The sequence below is a fragment of the Dendropsophus ebraccatus genome, chromosome 12 (genome assembly GCF_027789765.1).
Source record: "Dendropsophus ebraccatus isolate aDenEbr1 chromosome 12, aDenEbr1.pat, whole genome shotgun sequence".
In the NCBI taxonomy this organism is placed as follows: domain Eukaryota; kingdom Metazoa; phylum Chordata; class Amphibia; order Anura; family Hylidae; genus Dendropsophus; species Dendropsophus ebraccatus.
The window spans coordinates 87766316-87780090 of record NC_091465.1 but is presented as its reverse complement, the minus strand read 5'-3'; the positions used below and the strand labels follow the sequence as shown (position 1 = coordinate 87780090).

General features: G+C 43.2%; 1 long non-coding RNA gene across 2 annotated transcripts in view; it reads left to right on the top strand.

Moving 5' to 3' along the window:
* LOC138768931 (uncharacterized) overlaps positions 1 to 13775 on the top strand; it is a 74349-nt gene that overhangs the window by 22299 nt on the left and 38275 nt on the right. Inside the window, exon 3 of one of the 2 annotated variants that reach the window (XR_011359183.1) lies at positions 8448 to 8590. The exons of the other annotated variant lie outside the window; for it this stretch is intronic. This is a non-coding gene — a long non-coding RNA (uncharacterized lncRNA). Of the gene's footprint in view, positions 1 to 8447; positions 8591 to 13775 lie in introns of those variants that run through there. 2 annotated transcript variants of the gene reach the window in all.

Here is a 13775-nt window from a genome sequence, read left to right as displayed (position 1 = left end):
TGTGACTTTCAAGACAAATTATAAGGAAAAGCTTCTCCGCGGAAATTGAATTTATTAACCTGTTTACACTGTAGTCGCTGGAAGTCAAACATTCTATGTGAAACTACGAGAACTTGCTGTAATTACTGCCGCTTTCAGGTGGCCGTGATACACCCCAATTTTTGTTTCTGTATTACATTCACTACAACTCCCCCTTCATGCTTCTACTGAAGAAAACATAAAAGTAGCGATTAACTGCGTCTCCTTCTTTCCGGCACAGTCATGGTGTTTGCCGGCATCCATCGTATTCACTTTCTGTGCACAGATGTATACATTTTCCATTGAGTTCAATGGCTATAAAAATCCATATGCAGTAAGCTCCCCCTAGTGGCGGTTCCATACAGCCAGAATTTTATCATGTAACTCAGTTTATGCAGGGGATTGGGGCTTTGGGTCAGAGAAATGGAGCCCCAACTGCTTAAAAGGCAGTGGGACAGCTCAAATTACCTCTCCAACAGCACCAAAACCACAGTGCAGCACAAATTACCTCTCCAACAGCACCAAAACCACAGTGCAGCACAAATTACCTCTCCAACAGCACCAAAACCACAGTGCAGCACAAATTACCTCTCCAACAGCACCAAAACCATAGTGCAGCACAAATTACCTCTCCAACAGCACCAAAACCACAGTGCAGCACAAATTACCTCTCCAACAGCACCAAAACCACAGTGCAGCACAAATTACCTCTCCAACAGCACCAAAACCCACAGTGCAGCACAAATTACCTCTCCACCTGCGCCAAAACCCACAGTGCAGCACAAATTACCTCTCCAACAGCACCAAAACCACAGTGCAGCACAAATTACCTCTCCAACAGCACCAAAACCCACAGTGCAGCACAAATTACCTCTCCAACAGCACCAAAACCCACAGTGCAGCACAAATTACCTCTCCAACAGCACCAAAACCCACAGTGCAGCACAAATTACCTCTCCAACAGCACCCAAACCACAGTGCAGCACAAATTACCTCTCCAACAGCGCCAAAACCCACAGTGCAGCACAAATTACCTCTCCAACAGCACCAAAACCCACAGTGCAGCACAAATTACCTCTCCAACAGCACCAAAACCACAGTGCAGCACAAATTACCTCTCCAACAGCACCAAAACCACAGTGCAGCACAAATTACCTCTCCAACAGCACCAAAACCACAGTGCAGCACAAATTACCTCTCCAACAGCGCCAAAACCCACAGTGCAGCACAAATTACCTCTCCAACAGCACCAAAACCCACAGTGCAGCACAAATTACCTCTCCAACAGCACCAAAACCACAGTGCAGCACAAATTACCTCTCCAACAGCACCAACACCACAGTGCAGCACAAATTACCTCTCCAACAGCACCAAAACCACAGTGCAGCACAAATTACTTCTCCAACAGCACCAAAACCCACAGTGCAGCACAAATTACCTCTCCATCAGCACCAAAACCACAGTGCAGCACAAATTACCTCTCCATCAGCACCAAAACCATAGTGCAGCACAAATTACCTCTCCAACAGCACCAAAAAATACAGTGCAGCACAAATTACCTTTCCACCTGTGCCAAAAACCACAGTGCAGCACAAATTACCTCTCCACCTGCGCCAAAACCCACAGTGCAGCACAAATTACCTGTCCACCTGCACCGAAAACCACAGTGCAGCACAAGTTACCTCTCCAACAGCACCAAAAATCCCAGTGCAGCACAAATTGTCTCTCTACCTGCGCCAAAAACCACAGTCCAGCACAAATTACCTCTCCAATAGCACCAAAAAATACAGTGCAGCACGAATTACCTCTCCAACTGCCAAAAACCCACAGTGCAGCACAAATTACCTCTCCAACAGCAGCAAAAATCCCAGTACAGCGCAAATTGTCTCTCCACCTGCACCAAAAACCACAGTGCAGCACAAATTACCTCTCCAACAGTGCCCAAGACTGCAGTGCAGCACAAATTACCTCGCCAACAGTGATCATCCACCAGGTCACCTGGCCAAAAGTCTAGTGTCCATTTTGTGCACTAAAATGGCAACCAATCACTAATCAACTTAACCCAAAGCGAATCCCAAGAGCTTTGTATTCTTTGAAATCTAAAACTCTCACAAAGATGTCAAGTTTGTTCTAAATTAATTTGCTCATCTCTACAACTCCATAGAAGGGGGGGGTCACATTGCATTGCAAATTAAATCTTAACCTATTCACAGCTCATGGAAGATTGTAACCCCCCCCCCAACACACACACACACACACACACACTTCCTTACGTTTAAATGGGCGCTGTTGTTACCAATTAATATTGTTAGGAAGAGATATACTGATTCTACATCTTTCCAATTAACATTATTTTTTTTGTATTTCTATGTGAGATACAGTGCTATACATTTGGCCACTAGGTGTCTCACTTACTGGAAACCACAGTCCAGGCTCCATCACTAAGGCCATTTGGTCTTTAGTAACAGCAAAAAAAGAGAGACCCAATGCAGTAAGTGATGTTGCTTGGCCCATTGAAGACTGACTGTCCGCCAGCTGTAAACTGCTGATAAAAAAGAGTTCTGTAACTTTCTCTGCTTACTGTCAGTGAACAGAGACATTCTTGTTTACACCCATGCCCCGTGCCCCTCTACTGCCGGAGGTTTCCTTTAATAACATGGATTGTGTGACTGATGAAACTTTTTACTGCCGGGCCGATAAACCCAGAATGTGAGGGCAGATTCTTCACCCTTGTGTTGTCTCAGGGCTGAAAGTCAATTCTGCTCTCCGGTATCCATCACTGAAATAACCACATCACTTTCTTCCACTTGTTTAAATGTGCATTAACTGTGGCTACAAACTCCACGTGATGTAAGTATTCTGTCACGGCCGAGACACTATCGTATTTTACTGGGGCTCTAATCTCGCAGGTGCCTCCAGATCTAAATAGGTTAAATACAGAATTAAACCCATAATTGCAACATCTGTCTTTGAAAGGCATTACAGACGGACGTGGTGAGCCGCAGCCTCCGTGCATTATAGCTCCTTCCAGCATTCACACTGCGTATTGATCTACCTGCATCTCTTACCTTCTCTACATGGCATAAGGAATGACAGTGGGGGTGACGGTAGTAGATGGAGAGCAATGGAGGTGGTGGTAGATGTGATGATAGGGAGAGGGTAGTAGTGGTTCCGGTATAAGAGCACACAGTGGTGGTTGTGCTGGGAGTAATAGTGGTAGTTGTTTTGATAAGTAAAGGATAATGGTGACGGTAAGAAGCGAGGAAGCAATAGGTGATAGAAATGGTGCTTGTGGTGATGGTAGGGACAGTGTACAGTGATGTAGTAGACATATTGTCATGGTAATAATCAGACAGTAATGATTGTGGTGTAATAGGAAGAACATAACAGTGGTAGGGTGAATGGTAATGGTAGCTTGGGTGGGACCACATGGTGGTGGTGTGGTAGGGTGAGTGTAGTAGTGTGGTGGAAGAAGGTAGAGTAGTAGAGTGAGTGGTGCTGGTCATGTGGTGGCTGTGTGTTGGTGGTTGGTAGGTTAAGTGTGATGTGGTAAAATAAAATTGGTGGGAGGGTGAGTATGGTGGTTTGGTAGTAGGGTAAGTATATTGGTGTGGTGATATGGTGATTATGGTAGCAGTGGTGTGGTAGGGTGTATGGTGGTGTGGTTATAGGGTGGGTGTGGTGGTATGGTGAGTGTGGTAGGGTGAGTATGGTGGTAGCGTTAGTTTGGTGTGGCGGTAGAGTCACTGGGGGTGTGGTAGGGTGAGTATGGTAGGGTAAGCGTGGTGGTAGCGTTGGTGTGGTGGTAGAGTCACTGTGGGGGTGTGGTAGGGTGAATAGGGTGGTGGTGTGATAGGATGAGTGTGGTGGGGTTAAAAGGGTGAGTATGGTGGTGGTAGGGAGAGTGTTATAGTAGTGGTGGTAGGGTGAGTGTGGTGGTAGGGTAAGTATGTTAGTGTGGTAATGTGAGAATGGTGGTGGTGTGGTAGGTTGACTGTGGATGTAGTGTAAGTATGTTGGTGTGGTATGTGGGTGAGTATAGTGGTGTTGGTAGGGAGAGTGTTGTGGTGGTAACAGTGGCGCGGCGTGGAGAGACTGTGTGGAGACAGGGATGATATTTGTCGTTTTGATAAAATGAGTTAAATCCCGCTCTCAGCGTGCGCCTCATACAGAGAGATTAATTAATTCCAAGAAAAAGAAAAAAGTCTCCAAAAATTAGTCACTTCAATTTTCTATTTTTGTTCTCGTCTTGAAGAGTTACAGACACTCTCCGGCTCTCACACCATGTGTGGCCATCTCGCTGTGTCTACGGTTTTATCGCTCGCTTCCATTTCCTCTTCTGCTCTAAGGGGGGGGGGGCAAGAATGGGATTTCTTCCCTCCTGCTCAGAATTACTGGGAGAATAAATGAGAGCGCAAGGATCGAGCATCTGTCTATATATGTACAGTATACACACATACCCCCCTACACACACATATACTGTATATATATATATATATATATATATATATATACACACACACACACACAGTATATATATATATACCCCCCTACACACACATATACTGTATATATATATATATATATATATATATATATATATATACACACACACACACACACAGTATATATATATATATATATATATATATATATATATATACACACACACGCACACTCTGTACACATACACACTCACATGTATATACACACTCAATACATTATACACATACACTGGCACACATCAAAATGTACATATATATATTTTTATATATATATATATATATATATATATATATATATATATATATATATATACACACACACACACTGTATTATATGGGGAGACATATACAGAACATCCATCAGTCACTGCTGGGGAGCACTCCCTGCATACTCTGCCCTCATTACTGATTCTGCTCTGTCTATTTTTAGTCTTTTATTAGATGGTTGGATAATATTCCCGTCACTGTCCCAATCTCCTACTTACCGAACAAGCAGGTAAAGCTGGATGTATCAGGTGTAATAACCCCTACAGACTTGTATATAACCCCACCAGCAGAATAGTGAGTGCAGCTCTGGAGCATAATACAGGATGCAACTCAGGATCAGTAATGTAATGTATGTACACAGTGACCCCACCAGCAGAATAGTGATCGCAGCTCTGGAGAATAATACCGGATGTGACTCAGGATCAGTACAGGATCAGTAATGTAATGTATGTACACAGTGACCCCACCAGCAGAACAGTGAGTGCAGCTCTGGAGTATAATACAGGATCAGTAATGTAATGTATGTACACAGTGATCTCACCAGCAGAATAGTGATCGCAGCTCTGGAGAATAATACCGGATGTGACTCAGGATCAGTACAGGATCAGTAATGTAATGTATTTACACAGTGACCTTACCAGCAGAATAGTGAGTGCAGCTCTGGAGTATAATCCAGGATCAGTACAGGATCAGTAATGTAATGTATGTACACAGTGATCTCACCAGCAGAATAGTGAGTGCAGCTCTGGAGTATAATACCGTATGTAACTCAGGATCAGTACAGGATCATTAATGTCATGCCTGTACACAGTGACCCCACCAGCAGAATAGTGAGTGCAGCTCTGGAGTATAATACCGTATGTAACTCAGGATCAGTACAGGATCAGTAATGTCATGCCTGTACACAGTGACTCTTTGTAATGAACATAATTGAATTAGAGCTGTATAATGGTGTGGCCGCACGCTGTAAGTATTGGGCAGGAGCGTCTTCCTGTACCGTCTTTGCCCCATGGGATCGACCCACAAAGCACAAACATGATTATTCTTGAATTAGCAGCCGGAGAACTCTGACAAATTAAAATGAGAAGACTCGATTCATCAAGATCAGAGGATGCACACCTACAGACGCTCGCATTCATTAGCATCCTAATTAGCTTAATCAAGTTTTTGATGCAAGGAAAATGGAGAAAAATGACAGAAGGAGATGTAAGAGCCGGCGTGCCCCATCCTCACACCCGCCTGGCACCTGAGCTTCCATTGTCTCTGCGGACCTCTTCCCCAAATCTCCGGATTCTACAAAGTGAATAAGTGCTCTAATTTCCTAAACTGCACCCATGAGGTTCCCGGGAAAAACTATTATTGTGTGACAAGTGATTCTCGGCTTGGTAAACAGGGAACGCTGGTGTATTACATCCCCCAGTCCCTGCGACATGGCGGCCCATCTCATCATCACTTCATCAACATTTACAAGGTCTGAACTTACAGCAAAGAGGGAGAAGCAAAGGTGTCTTCTGATTGGTTACATCCAGAGAATAACCCCACCCAATAGGGATGTATAGGGATAAGGAATGTATAGCTGGGAAAGTGGTGTGAGGTCACTGTATACAAACATTACATTACTGATCCTGAGTTACATCCTGTATTATACTCCAGAGCTGCACTCACTATTCTGCTGGTGGGGGTCACTGTGTACATACATTACATTACTGATCCTGAGTTACATCCTGTATTATACCCCAGAGCTGCACTCACTATTCTGCTGGTGGGGTCACTGTGTACATACATGACATTACTGATCCTGAGTTACATCCTGTATTATGCCCCAGAGCTGCACTCACTTTTCTTCTGGTGGGGTCACTGTGTACATACATTACATTACTGATTCTGTATTATACTCCAGAGCTGCACTCACTATTCTGCTGAAGAGGTCACTGTATACAAACATTACATTATTGATCCTGTATTATACTCCAGAGCTGCACTCACTATTCTGCTGGTGAGGTCACTGTGTACATACATTACATTACTGATCTTGAGTTACATGCTGTATTATACCCCAGAGCTGCACTCACTATTCTGCTGGTGGGGTCACTGTGTACATACATTACATTACTGATCCTGTATTATACTCCAGAGCTGCACTCACTATTCTGCTGAAGAGGTCACTGTGTACATACATTACATTACTGATCCTGAGTTACATCCTGGATTATACCCCAGAGCTGCACTCACTATTCTGCTGGTGAGGTCACTGTGTACATACATTATATTACTGATCCTGAGTTACATCCTGGATTATACCCCAGAGCTGCACTCACTATTCTGCTGGTGAGGTCACTGTGTACATACATTACTGATCCTGAGTTACATCCTGTATTATACTCCAGAGCTGCACTCACTATTCTGCTGGTGAGGTCACTGTGTACATTACATTACATTACTTATCCTGAGTAACATCCTGTATTATAGTCCAGAGCTGCACTCACTATTCTGCTGGTTGTTTTTGAAACAGCCAACATGTCAGCAGACACCCCCCCACACACACACAGAAATAAAATAGTTTTTAAACCGTAACTGTCATTTTTTTTTTATTGCAGAAATCAGTAGTATAAGCGATTTTAAGAAACTCTGTAATAGGTTTCATCAGCCAAAAAAGCCTCCTTCTGTACTCAAGAAGCAATCTCCCAGCCTCCCCCCCTGACGTCTTATCTGTGCATTATCAGGCAAACACGTCTTCATTACAGAGAAGCCAGTGAAGACGGGTTCTGCTCTCTCCATTGTAATCCTATGGAGGGGGGAGGGGCTGAGGGAGATGAGGGAGCAGGAAGAGGTGACATGAAGGTCAGCTGTTTGTAGACGCTCTGGGCACCTAAACCACAGGATTCTGGGGTCAGAAAGGTCAGTGCTTATCTATGAACTTACTGAGAGAAGATTGCCGGGTGTTGTGCTGTGCAGGACTGCTCCGTGCTCACTCACTCCTAACAGCCCCTCCCCTCTCCATAGCCACATAATGGAGACAGAAATCCTGCATCATCTGCAGTGAGGGGGGAGGCTGGGAGATTGCTTTTTCAGTACAGAAGGAAACTCTTTTGGTTTATAAAACCTATTACAGAGTTTCTTAAAATCGCTTGTACTGTTGATATTTAATGTTTTCAGAAAAATGACCCTGAAATGACAGTTACGCTTTAAGTCAACTGGTGTCAGAAAATTACACAGAAAATTATTTTCATTATTAAAATTATTTGTAAATGAATTTTATTTAAAAATATCCAGTCTTCCAGTATGTATCAGCTGCTGTATGTCCTGCAGGAAGTGGTGTATTCTTTCCAGTCTGACACAGTGCTCTCTGCTGCCACCTCTGTCCATGTCAGGAACTGTCCAGAGCAGCAGCAAATCCCCATAGAAAACCTCTCCTGCTCTAGACAGTTCCTGACATGGACAGAGGTGGCAGCAGAGAGCACTGTGTCATTCTGGAGAGAATACACCACTTCCTGCAGGACATACAGCAGCTGATAAGTACTGAAAAACGAGATTTTAAAATAGAAGTAATTTACAAATTTGTATAACTTTGTGGAACCAGTTGATTTCATAGAAAAAAAAATATCTGGAGTTCCCCTTTAACCATTGAATGGCCACAGTGTATTATGTCCTGTCTAGCCTTCTCCTCGGACCCCAATACTATGAGCAGGAGCCATGTTTGCTGTGCATGTGTGGAGCAGCCCTGTACATAGGATAGGACGTATGCCCCCTGATAAGTGATGTATCCAGCGCTCATCAATCCTCTTGATCGGATACGTACGAGGCGTGGACCCACTTCCATCTCTCCTGGAAATAAAGTCGTCAGCGTCCTGACATTCAATGATCTTCCTGCAGCGGCAATTACTCTTTGGGGTCCTCTGTCTTCTCGCAGTCATTGATAGCAATATGTTGTGAGACGGCTGGGTCAGGCCCGGTCAGGCTCAATAATCTGTCAGCTTGATCAGGATGATGCTGGATGCGGGCACCTGGGAGCCGGGCGGCGCGCTGTTTGCAGCCATTGCTCTGACAGATTACACTTCATGTCGTCTTCATTACACAGTCCACTACTGCCGTATCCTGTCTGAAGCCGAAATCCATCCTCCCGCGCCCATCCTGGGGGAGACCACGTCCTGTCTGAGCGGAAAGGTTTCCTGTGAAGGATTCGTGTAATTTCCTCGGCCTCACAACGCCTCCAGGACGCTCCGAGGAGCTTGTACCCCTAAAATAAGAGAAATAAGTGGAAATCCTTGCTGATGATGCTTGTGTTGTAAAGGGGTTACCCAGCGCCACAAAAACATGGCCGCTTTCCTCCAGAGACAGCACCGCTCTTGTCTCCAGTTTGGGCACAGGTTCCATTGAAGTGAATGGAGCTTAACTGCAAACCACACCTGAACTGGAAAAAAGAGCGGTGCTGTCTCTGGAAGAAAGCGGCCATGTTTTTGTAGCACTGGAGAACCCCTTTAACCATGTTCAGTCCTGACAGAGGATACAGATGATGGATGACCGCCCCCAAATGACTATATACAGCCCCCACTATACAGCTGCCACAGTCAGACAGGTAACTCCTCCTGACATGTAACTAACCCAGATGCATCCACCAGACATCAGGTAGAGAAGTGTGATCCGTCACTCCATACAACACCAGTCCAGTGGCAGCAGCTTTATCGTTATCTCTAGTCCACGGAGCGATAATCGGCTGAATCGGGCAGATTCGGCCGATTATCGCTCCGTGGAATAGGGCCCTTACACATCTGATGCCTTGCATTGTGTAAGGCTTGTAAGATGCTGCCCAGATCACTAGTACAAGCAATGTAAAGAAAACATTGTAATATATCTTATCAGACAAAAATGCTTCCTTCTATTATCAAGCATCTTACTTCTCCCCATCTCCCTTCTCAGACTCTGAAATGACTTTTCTTTACTTGATATAACTTGTAGCAGCTCAGGGAACAGATTACCGACAATGCTAGTTTATCAAGGGGGGGGGGGTAGTAAGGAGGGGGAGTGCCTGGGAACACCTACAGTGCAGAGAGAAAGAGTGACTGCTAAAAGACAATCCACAGAATGATATCCTGTACAAAATGAATGATGGTCAGAGATCTAGCGCTGCCCCTCGTATACATTCATAAGAGGGCTTCTCCACAATAGTCACTTTAAATGACTGGCATGCCTTAAAGTAAGCCAACTAGTGGTTGGTCTAAGCTTAAAGGGGTACTCTGGGGGAAAAAAGTAGTTTGTCTTTTTTAAAATTGGTGTTCGAAATTTATACAGATTTGTAATTACAATTTATATACAATTACACAGAAGCATATTACAGATCTATAAAGCTTTCTGACATCAGTTGATTTGAAAGAAAAAAATATTGAGTACCCCTTTAAATTAAGCACTTGAAATGGCACTATAAGACCTAATGCATCTCATATATAGATTTTCCCAACTAACTTTTATAGGTAAGTGAAAATCAGCATCAATTCTGCAGCATTTCAGTCCTGTGTGAACATAACCTGAATCTACATATCCTCATTTATATCCACATGCTATGGATACAGATTGTTGGCCGCAGACTTACATCACGGTACAGCACAAGACTTCTGGATGATCTTGTCCTCTTTTCCTAAGGCTACGGCCACACACAATACACATGTGCTGGAGAATTGTGCGGATTATGTGTACTACGTTACAATGTTCCTCCATGTGATCGCCTGGGTTGTACGCCATTTTATTTTCCTACAGACAAAAAGGAGGCTCACTGAAATCTGCTTCCCCCCCCCCCGATTCTTACTCGCTTGCTGTTGACACGTGTAATAGCGCTGGTAGCGAGCGGAGGATGAGGAGCAAGCGAGCACTGACCTGACAGGTAGGCGCTCGCTTGCTCCTCTGAATCGCCCCGTGTCACAGGAGCATAACATAGGGATTGTACCCAACGCAGCACGGACCTGCCAGGATCTGCTAAAGTTCCCATAACCATAGACCTCGCTTCCCTCTCTTTCTGCACCTGTTTTGCTGCATCCACTAAGAAGCAGAAGTGGTGGAGCAATGGGCGTCCGCTCCCCCTGACTGACCTATAAGAAGGGGGATATCATCATACAGGCCTGCAGGGCCCAGGCGGGTGGCCGGCCATGAGATATCACACACATCTTTGGATTTCAATGCATCAAGGTGAACAGGTCTGAAAATGGAGAAAAGTGAAATGATATCAGACTTCCGGTCCTGGATCCTGAGGAGTGTGGGGCTGTGTTTGCGGTGCGGAGGTGATGGATTGCAGACACTGAATTTTCTTATATTTCGTCCTTTCCTTTTGACATAAAAAATTATCTAATGCCACGTTCTTATTAATGTTATAAATAGCCGAGCGGCTGACTCCTTCGAGCCTCGCCCGCGCCATCGGCGTGATTTGCTCGGCCTCCATCTTGTTGTAGATCATTGGCTTCAAACGTTCCCTTGTTTTTACTATAAACCTGAGTGTGTGAAAGTTAAAGCCTCGGTAATGTCAGGAAGGCAGCTCCAGCCAAGAGATAAAGGGGCGAGATGGAGACGCTGAATTGTTGCCAATCGTATTTCGCAGACATAACCCGTGGAAAATTGCTGCAGTTTGCTGTCAGGTTGTGTTTTAGGAAGGTTTCCTCCGATTCAGCAGATAAAAAACCTCAGGAATCAGAATGACCAAAAAAAAAATACTTTTCAGTGAAGGAAAAACATTGGAGGATAAAAACCACTTTATTCTGCCGATCTCCTTCCAAGAGCGCAATGTCCATCTGTTACGTACCCAGAGAGCATAGCCGCAGGGCAGCGGTGACAACCTGACTGCCCCTCAGATACAGTAATTGGGGGATAGTGACATGTCTACTAGATACAGCCGTCATTACACCAGACTTAGCAGATGGGATATATGTTCACGTTATATCACACACTACGTATGCTTCAACACCGATAATCCAACATAGGAGAATCTGCCATATTGTATCTTCATAAAATCAGCTGACAATGGACATTATTGTTACATAACGCTCATCGATCTGTTGCTAAGTAATCTGGGATGAAATGTTTGTTACTTTGTCTTTTTTATTTTTAAACGGCAAGTTCAAAGATATGTATTAAGTTACATTAAAGATATCTGGTTTTTGATGATACGTGGTAAGTGCGACCCAGCTCTCAGCTAAATACATCCTGAGTGTCTGTGACCTCTAAGTGTCCTTACACTGAGCTGCGTAAAAAGTGTCAAGACTCCTCAAAGAAATCCACATATTAGTTCAGAACGACGATGACCTGCGAGCAAGGTTAATATCAAGGGTCCAGCTGCCACAACACTTACGGTCAGGAAGATATATGTGACCTCAAACAGGATAAAATGTTCTATCTGTATTATATCACTTCCTGACAAGACAAGATTAATGCCATAATACTGCCACCTGTGTACAAGAATGTAACTACTATAATACTGCCCCTATATACAAGAATATAACTGCTATAATACTGCTCCTGTATACAGGAATATAACTACTATAATACTGCTCCTATATACAGGAATATAACTACTATAATACTGCCCCTATATACAAGAATATAACTGCTATAATACTGCTCCTGTATACAGGGCTGTATTAACAGCTGCTGCTGCCCTAGGCACTGAACCTGAAGACACCCCATCTACACGCAGCTATTGGCGATACCAGACCTGTCCAATACCACCATACCCCCCACCCCCCTGGAAAAGACACCAGATTTACTGGCAAGTCTGAATGGGAGGAGGGAAACTAAAAAAATAAAAACAAAATAATTTGGTTTTTTTTGTCCCCCTGCTCCCTGGTGCTGCCCCCCTGCAAGGTGCTGCCCTAGGCACCGGACCACGGGGGCCTAATGGTAAATACGGCCCTGCCTGTATACAAGACTATAACTGCTATAATACTGCTCCTATATACAGGAATATAACTACTATAATACTGCTCCTATATACAGGAATATACTATATATACTGCCCCCTATATATACACAGGAATATAACTACTATAATACTGCTCCTATATACAGGAATATAACTTATACTGCTCCTATATACAAGAATATAACTACTATAATACTGCTCCTATATACAGGGATATAACTACTATAATACTGCTCCTATATACAGGAATATACTACTATAATACTGCTCCCTATATACAGGAATATACTACTATAATACTGCTCCTATATACAGGAATATAACTACTATAATACTGCTCCTATATACAGGAATATTACTACTATAATACTGCTCCTATATACAGGAATATAACAACTATAATACTGCTCCTATATACAGGAATATAACTACTATAATACTGCTCCTATATACAGGAATATAACTACTATAATACTGCTCCTATATACAGGAATATAACTACTATAATACTGCTCCTATATACAGGAATATAACTACTATAATACTGCTTCTATATACAGGGATATAACTACTATAATACTGCTCCCTGTATACAGGAATATAACTACTATAATACTGCCCCCTATATACAGGAATATAACTACTATAATACTGCTCCCTATATACAGGAATATAACTACTATAATACTGCTCCCTATATACAGGAATATAACTACTATAATACTGCTCCCTATATACAGGAATATACTACTATAATACTGCCCCTATATACAGGAATATACTACTATAATACTGCTCCTATATACAGGGATATAACTACTATAATACTGCTCCTATATACAGGAATATAACTACTATAATACTGCTCCTATATACAGGAATATACTACTATAATACTGCTCCTATATACAGGGATATAACTACTATAATGCTGCTCCTATATACAGGAATATAACTACTATAATACTGCCCCTATATACAAGTATATCACTATTATAATACTGCTCCTATATACAGGAATATAACTACTATAATACTGCCCCTATATACAAGTATATCACTACTATAATACTGCTCCTATATAC